The 8,362-nt window shown below is 38.7% G+C and overlaps 1 non-coding gene across 1 annotated transcript; it reads left to right on the plus strand.

Moving 5' to 3' along the window:
* The first annotated feature begins 5,732 nt into the window (after positions 1–5,732).
* On the plus strand, positions 5,733–5,839 carry LOC131174263 (small nucleolar RNA R71). Its single transcript, XR_009144511.1, has one exon. It is a non-coding gene; the product is annotated as a small nucleolar RNA R71 (small nucleolar RNA).
* Positions 5,840–8,362: the final 2,523 nt, after the last annotated feature.

Genomic DNA, 8,362 nt, shown 5'->3' on the forward strand with positions numbered 1-8,362 from the left:
TGAGGTGGAGAAGATGAGGATTCTCCTCTTTGCCTCGAAGAAGAGCTGATTCTTCTCACAGATCTCTTTGTAGGAGCCATTGATGAGTTTTTGGGAAGGAGAAGAGTAGGGTTTTGGTGAAGGGAAATGAGATTTGAGGGGTTTTTATAGGCTAGAAGGGGTGGAGATAAAGGGTTTTGTCTTTATGAATGGTTTTAATGCTAGGGGTGCATTTAAAGAGTCATTAGGACTTTTCGTTTCACGCATCTCGCACCCCAGGGTCACGTCTGCGACATGATACATGGGTCATGTATCACTACACGAGTCCCGACATGTAGGGCCGTGTAAATTTCTACCTAAAAATTTCAAATTCTATTGTAGTACACGGCCAATGTAAATGAGCTCTGGGACTCGTGTAACTTTCTGTCTCTCGAGTTGCTTTACTGGATGTGTTACACGGCTCGTGTCAAATACAAGGAGGCTCGTGTAACTTCCTAGCTTTAAGTTATTCTACTAAAGACATTACACAGTCCATGTAAATTGGGCTATGGACCCGTGTAACTTTCTATCTCCCTCAGAGTTAAAAATGTAAGAAATTTACGAACTTCCAGAAAGTTACACGGGGCGTGTAAAACCAGTACACGACCCGTGTAATTTTCTAATTTTTCCAAATTTTTGTCAAATGAAAAATTTTTATCACCATAACACATGAAATGGATGTAAAGTTTAGCAATAGAGCTACTTCTCTGGTTTTATCCAATTTTGCCTTTTGTGGTTTTCACTTGGTGATTCCTTTCCTCTCTTGATCTCTATTCCCCTTTCCAAAAAAAAAATCCTACAAAATGAAATGCTAACGAGTTTAAAACAAAAATCAATATGAAAAAGGAGAGGAAAAAAAAAAGAAAAGTTTAGAAAAACTTTTGGGTTACCTTCCAAAAAGTGCTTGTTTATAGTCTTTAGCTGGACTTTGTTTGTTTATGGTCTATTGGTAGGATGGTCGAGGGTGCAATTGACTCCCATTTCTATGGGTTCTCCCTGAAAGTGAGGCTTTAGCCTCTACCCATTGACCTTAAATGCACTTGAGGTTTTGCTCCACACTTCTACTGCTCCATGTGGGAAGACTTGGGTGACCTTGAAACGTCCGGACCATCTTGATTTAAGCTTCCCTAGAAAGAGTTTCAATCTAGAGTTGAACAAGAGAACAACATCTCCTTCTTTTATTTCTTTCCTTGCTATGCGCCTATCATGCCATCTTTTGATTTTATCTTTGAAATTTTTGGTGTTTTCGTATGCATCCTATCGGATTTCTTCCAACTCATTCAGTTATAGGAGTCTTTTCTCACCAGCAGCTTTGAGGTCAAAGTTTAGGATCTGAATTGTCTAGTAAGCTTTATGCTCAAGTTCAACAGGGAGATGGCATGATTTTCCATAAACCAGTTGGAAGGGTGTTGTGCCAATTGGGGTTTATATGCAGTGCGATATGCCTATAATGCATCATCCAACTTCATGCACCAATCCTTCCTGGATCTGTTTACAGTTTTCTCCAGAATCTGCTTTAGTTCCCTGTTTGAGATTTCTACTTGACTCCTGGTTTGAGGATGATAAGGTATGGCCACCTTGTGAGTCACTCTATACTTTTTTAGTAGTATTTCGAATTGTTAGTTGCAGAAGTGACTTCTTTCATCGCTGATTATTGCTCGTGGTGTGCTAAATCTTGTGAAGATGTTCTTCTTAAGGAACCTTGTGACCACTCTAGCATCGTTGGTTAGTGTCCTAATTGCTTCTACCCATTTTGATACATAATCAACTCCAACCAAAATATACTTGTTTCCACAGGAAGAGGGAAATGGGCCCATGAAGTCTATTCCCCATACATCAAACAATTCTATCTTAACTATACCATGCAGTGACATTTCATTCCTTCTTGAACTGTTACCTGTTGTTTGGCATTGATCACAACCTAGCACAAAGAATCTTACATCCTTAAACAAATGTGGCCAGTAAAACCTTGCTTGCAAAATCTTGGCTGCGGTTTTTGAGGTGCTGAAGTGTCCTCCATATAGTGATGAATGGCAGTGATAAATGATACTTTCCATATCTTCCTCTGGTATGCATCTTCTTATCAGCCCATCATTACATCTCTTGTACAGTAGAGGTTCCTCCCATATGTAATATCTCACATCATGTAGGAATTTGTTCCTTTGTTGATAAGTCATGTTTGGAGGCAGTACCCTGCATACAAGAAAATTAACGAAGTCAGTGTATCATGGAGCCTTGGAGAATGCAAGTAATTGCTCATCAAAAAATGAATCATCAATTGGCAAATCTTCGAAGTCCTCTATGTACTCCATTTTTAGTCTAGAAAGATGGTCAGTTACTACATTTTCGAATCCTTTTTTGTCCTTGATTTCAAGGTCAAATTCTTGTAGGAGTATAATCCATCGAATCAGCCTTGGTTTTGCTTCCTTCTTGTTCAAAAGGTACCGGATTGCAGCATGATCTGTGAATATAATGACTTTCGACCCAACAAGCTGAGATCTGAACTTGTCCATTGCAAACACCACTGCTAGGAATTCCTTCTCTGTGGTGGCATAATTGATTTGCGCATCATCGAGTGTCTTGATAGCATAATAAATAGCATGAAGCTTTTTATCTTTTTTTTGCTCGAGCACTGTTCCAACTGCAAAGTCACTCACGTCACACATCACCTCGAATGGTAGCTCCCAATTTGGTGACTATATTATTGGTGCTGATATCAGGGCTTTTTTTATCCTGTTAAAAGAGACAAGACAATTTTCATCAAAATCAAAGGGAACATCTTGACTTAACAAGTTGGTAAGTGGCTTAGCTATTTTGAAAAAGTCCTTGATGAATCTTCTATAGAATCTTGCATGTGCCAAAAAGCTTCGCACTCCCTTGACTGATGTTGGGGGTGGCATGTTTTCAATGATCTCAAATTTTGCCTTATCAACTTCAATTCCTCTTTCTGATATCAACTGTCCCAAAACTATGCATTCCCTTACCATGAAGTGGCATTTTTCCCATTTTAGGACCAGGTTTGATTCTTCACATCTTTACAACACCTTAGATAAATTAGTTAGGCAATCATCAAAAGTAGTTCCATAGACAGAAAAATCATCCATAAAAACTTCCATGCTATCTTCAATATAATCAGAAAAATTAGCCATCATGCATCTTTGAAAGGTGGCAAGGGCATTACAAAGACCAAAAGGCATTCTTCTATATGCAAATGTTCTATAGGGACAAGTGAATGTGGTCTTTTCTTAGTCTTCTAGGTGAATAGGAATTTGAAAGAATCCCAAATACCCATCTAGATAACAGAAATAAGAGTGTTTCGCTAACCTTTCTAACATTTGGTAGATGAAGGGGAGAGGGAAATGGTCTTTTCTGGTAGCATTGTTCAATTTCATATAATCTATACACATTTTCCAACCAGTGACTACTCTAGTAGGGATTAGTTCATTGTTTGCATTTTGGATAACAGTTGTCCCACCTTTCTTAGGAACTACATATACTGGACTAACCCATTTACTATCAAAAATTGGGTATATGATACCTGTATCTAATAGTTTTAAAATTTCTTTCTTGACTACTTCTTTCATGTTTGGGTTAAGTCTTCTTTGGTGTTCGATCATGGGTTTATTATTTTCTTCCATAGGTATCCTATGCATGCAAATCGAAGGGTTGATTCCCTTCAAGTCTTCTATCTTATACCCTATGGCTTTGCTATGGATCCTAAGTTCTCTTAACAATTTTTCCTCTTCTAACTTAGACAGGCTAGCATTGATTATAACAGGATATTTAGAATTTGAGTCCAGAAATGCGTACCTTAGCGAGGAGGGGAGAGGTTTAAGCTCTACTTGTTTAGCGTTTTCCTAGAGCTTACCTTTGGTTTGTTCCTCTTTCAACTTCTCCATCTCGGAAGCCGTAGCTAAAGGTAGGGGTGGATGAGCTGCTAACTGTCGTGCACAAGCTCCTATTTCTGTATTTTCATCATCCACTATGTGGCTGTGCATAATACATGCTTCAAGAGGATCTTTAGGATGTGTCTTATGAAATTCCTTTTCAACTTATTCGTCAATTGTGTCAACCTTGAAGCATTCATCAGGTTCAAATTTGTGTTTCATCGTGTCAAACAAGTTGAACTCCACTTTTTCTTCTCCTACCTTGAGAGTTAGTCGCCCATTTTTTACATCTATGACAGCTCCGGCGGTTGCCAAGAATGGTCTTCCTAAGATGATAGGAATTTGAACATCTTTTTCCATCTCAAGGACAACAAAGTCTACTGGAATGAAGAATTTGCCCACTTTCATAGGAATGTTCTCAAGTATTCCCACAGGATATTTAATAGATCGATCAGCCAATTGTGATGAGATTGTTGTGGGCTTTAGTTCTCCGATCTCTAGCTTTTTGCATATTGATAGAGGCATTAAACTGACGCTTGCCTCAAGATCGTAGAGGGCCTTGTCCATTTTCTTGTTGCTAATGAGGCAAGGTATGGAGAAGCTTCCTGGATCTTTCAACTTTGAAGGCAGATTGTTTTGCAGTATGGCACTGCATTCCCCTGTTAGAGCTACTATTCCATAGTCTTCTAGCTTTCTTTTCTTTGATAGAATTTCCTTAAGAAATTTGGCATAGGATGGCATCTGAAAAAGTTCTTCAGTGAAGGGGATGTTGATGTAAAGTTTCTGTAAAACTTCCAAAAACTTCCCAAACTACTTGTCCAATTTGGCTTTCTGAAATCTCTGAGGAAAAGGTAGGGGAGGCTGGTATGGCTTTGGTAATTTCTTTGTCTTCCATGCTTCCTCTTCCTGATCTTTCTTAGCTCCTTTTTTTCTGCTTAGCCTTTAGATTTTTCTATGGTTTCCTCTGTCAGTTCTACCTCTGGTTGTACTAGAGTTCTCCCACTCCTCAGTGTAACTACCTTACAATGCTCCCTTGGGTTCATTTCTGGTTGGCTAGGCAATTTGCCAGCAGCTTTACTTGAAGAACTTGCTTACTGAGCGATTTGATTCTCTAGCATCTTGTTATGAGTAGCAAGTTGGTCCACTCTAGAAGTCAACTATTTAATCAATTCATTTTGTTGTTGTTGAGATGCTAGGAATCCTTCTATCATGGTTTCCATGGTCATTTTCAGTTCAGGTTATTGAGGTTGGAGAGGTAGTGATGGCTGTGCAAAGTTTTGACCTCTGTTCTGAAATCCAGGGGGTGCTAGTGGTTTGTACCCTTGTTGCTTATTTATTGGCTAGTTTTGCTAATTGGACCATGAAAAATTTGGGTGGTTCCTCCATCCAGGGTTGTAAGTATTTGAATATGGATTGTTGGGCTGCCACTGGTTGAAGTTTCCTCCATTATTCACATAGTTCATCTGTTCTATGGAGAGTTCATTGAAATTGCTGTATTCTGAACTCATGTATCCTCCTCTATAGCTGTCCTTATGTTGACTGTTTGTACCAACAATGTTGGCTTACATTCTTTCAAGTCTCTTTGTGAGCTGATCAAATTGAGTATTTATCATGCTTAGGGCGTCTACTTTCAGGACCCTTACAGTTTTCTTTGCATTTCCTCTTTCATTTGACCACTCATAATTATGGTATGCTACCCTTTCTAAAAGTTCAAGTGCTTGTGTGACTGTTTTCTCCATTAGATCACCTTCTGTAGTTGAATCAACTGTGCTCCTTGTAGAGGGTAGTAATCCATTATAGAAATTTTGCACTAATAGCCAATCTTCTATGCCATGGTGTGGACATTCCCTCTGCAGGTCTTTATATCTTTCCCATGCGTCATAGAGTGATTCTCCTTCCTTTTGTCTGAAGGTGTTGAGCTCAAGCCTCAGTTTTGCAGTCTTTGTAGGTGGAAAATACCTTGCTAAAAAAGCTTGAGAGAGGTTCTCCTAAGTGGTGAATGTTCCAGCCGGTTGAGAAAGTAACCACTTCCTTGCTCTATCCCGAAGGGAGAAAGTAAGCACTTCTAGTCTTATTGCTTGATCAAACACTCCATTCATCTTGAATGTGTCACATAGGGCAAGAAAGCACTGGAGGTGATAGTGTGGGTCTTCTGTTGGTGAATCTGCAAACTGGGTTTGTTGAATTATTTGGAGCCATGCTGGTTTTAATTCAAAGTTGTTGGCTTCCACTGTGGGTCTGGTGACACTGGGCTGAAATCCTAGGATAGATGAAGCTCCGTAATCTCTTAAGAGTCTTGGTCTGTCATTATTATTGGCTATGGTTGGGATTTTAGGATCTCCTTGACCGTGCTCTTGATGTTTCCTTTCCCTCCTGATGGTTCTCAGAGTTCTGTCTATCTCTGGATCACAGTCCAAAATTTCTTCTTCTGGCCTTGTTCTAGTCATATACCAGATCGGGCACCTGAGAGAAAAGAAGAGAAATACAACCAGTAAAATAAAATTAGATAATAAATATAATTGCCTAAATCAGATAAATTGCCTATCGCTTGATATTACTAAAACAAAAAATTCCCCGGCAACAGCGCCAAAAACTTGTTTGCCTAGTTTTACAACCCCACAAGTGCACGGATAGCTAACAAGTAATAAAGTGATGAGTAGAGTATCGTTTCCATGAGGAATCTGATTAACAAGTACCAATCTACACAGTAATTTTGACTGTCTAGGCTATCGAATACTTAGGGAATGAAGTTTGTTAACCTTAAACACTAGAATGGTAAACTTAAAACAAAATGATTTATTTGAAACAATTTTGGAATTAAGATTTCACACTTGAATCTTACTGGGGATGCTATCTCGTTTATTTACTAAATTGAGGAATCATTTTCCTTGATGGAAATTAGTCCTACGTTATCCTAAATCCTCTCTCAAGGCACCTAGGGTGTATTCTAATTAACTCAAACCCTACTTTCGTGGCGATTAAATTAATTAAAATATTTAAGATTTTTCACCAATTTTGAGGTTCCACAAAGGTATCAGCCTATGTCTAGGTCAGAATTCCTAGGTTCAAGATCTTGATTTTCTAATATTAATCTTCACCTTTCAGTCCTTCAATAAACATCTACAATCATGGCTAAGTGGGTACCAGCACATAGCATGCATTAAGATCACAAAAAATTAAATTAAGGAACGAATCTCAAATCCAATAAATAAAACTTAGTGTTCATCCATAATAATAATTATAAGCATTACTCTCCTAAATCCAGAATAAGAAAACTACTCACTCATGGTGAGTTCAGCAAACATCATGATAAAAGGTAAAAACAGTAAAAAGAAAATAATGTAGAAGAAATAAAATAATAAAAATCTATTTGGGGAGATGAAACGAAGGAACCGAAAAGAGTTTGCAGCTTTAATCTTGTGGAGCTTTAGTTGGAAAACTTCTTTTGGTACTGATATGGATTTCTCTCCTTCGAAACTTCTCAAAAGTGCTGTCAAAAGATAAAAGAGAGAGCCTGACCCCTTTTTCTGATGTTTTCTTTTCTATTTATAATGGTTGCTCTAGGGTTAGGTCATTTTGAGTCCAAAAGGCTTTAGGAGTATCATTTGAATCAGAAAACAAGAGAGGGAATTCGAGTTATAAAACTGGTTACCGCATAGTACACAGCCCTTATGTCACTACACGGGTCCAAAATGTAGGCCAGTGTAACTTGCTGGAGTGAAACTGCGAAGTCTTGCATTGGCACAGAGAGTTACACGGGTCTGCGCCAACTACATGGGCTTGGTTATACGGGCCGTGTACTATTGTTCCCATAAGGTTCTTCAAGTTTGTACCCAGCAGAGACTTACACGGGTCCCTGCAGATTACACGAGTCTAATTACACGACCCATGTACTTTTGTTTCTTCATTGATTCTCTTGGCTTTCTTCTGGCAGAGAGTTACACGGGTCTGGGGCTTGGTTTACACAACCCATGTACTTTGTATCAGCAGCAATTCTCTGTCTCTTGACTTCTCCAAGCTTTCCTTTGCATTCTTATACTCTGAGGCTTCACCTAAACACCTGAAATGATGCAAAAAATATGGAATTAAGGGCTTGACAATAGAAATTACAAAAACTAATGAAATCAACTATTATGCATGAAAATACTTGCCTAAATGCTATGAGATAGTATACAAATGTGCTTAAAAACATCTATGCAATTCAAGTGTATCAACTGACCCTCACTTTTTAGAAAGCTTGGCTACCACAACCATAAGATATTTCATATAAGCATGGGATTTTAGGAGGCCTCAAGCTATATTGGCTCACCCTCACCCTCAGAAAGCTTAGCCATCATAGCCAAAAGATATTTCTTGCAAGCATGGAATTTTGGGTGGCCTTAAGCTCTATTGGCTCACCCTTACCCAATGTAGCTAGGCTACCACAGCCAATGACATTCAACTTTCTCTCCTAACAC

This window comes from Hevea brasiliensis, chromosome 15 (genome assembly GCF_030052815.1).
Source record: "Hevea brasiliensis isolate MT/VB/25A 57/8 chromosome 15, ASM3005281v1, whole genome shotgun sequence".
Lineage (NCBI taxonomy): Eukaryota > Viridiplantae > Streptophyta > Magnoliopsida > Malpighiales > Euphorbiaceae > Hevea > Hevea brasiliensis.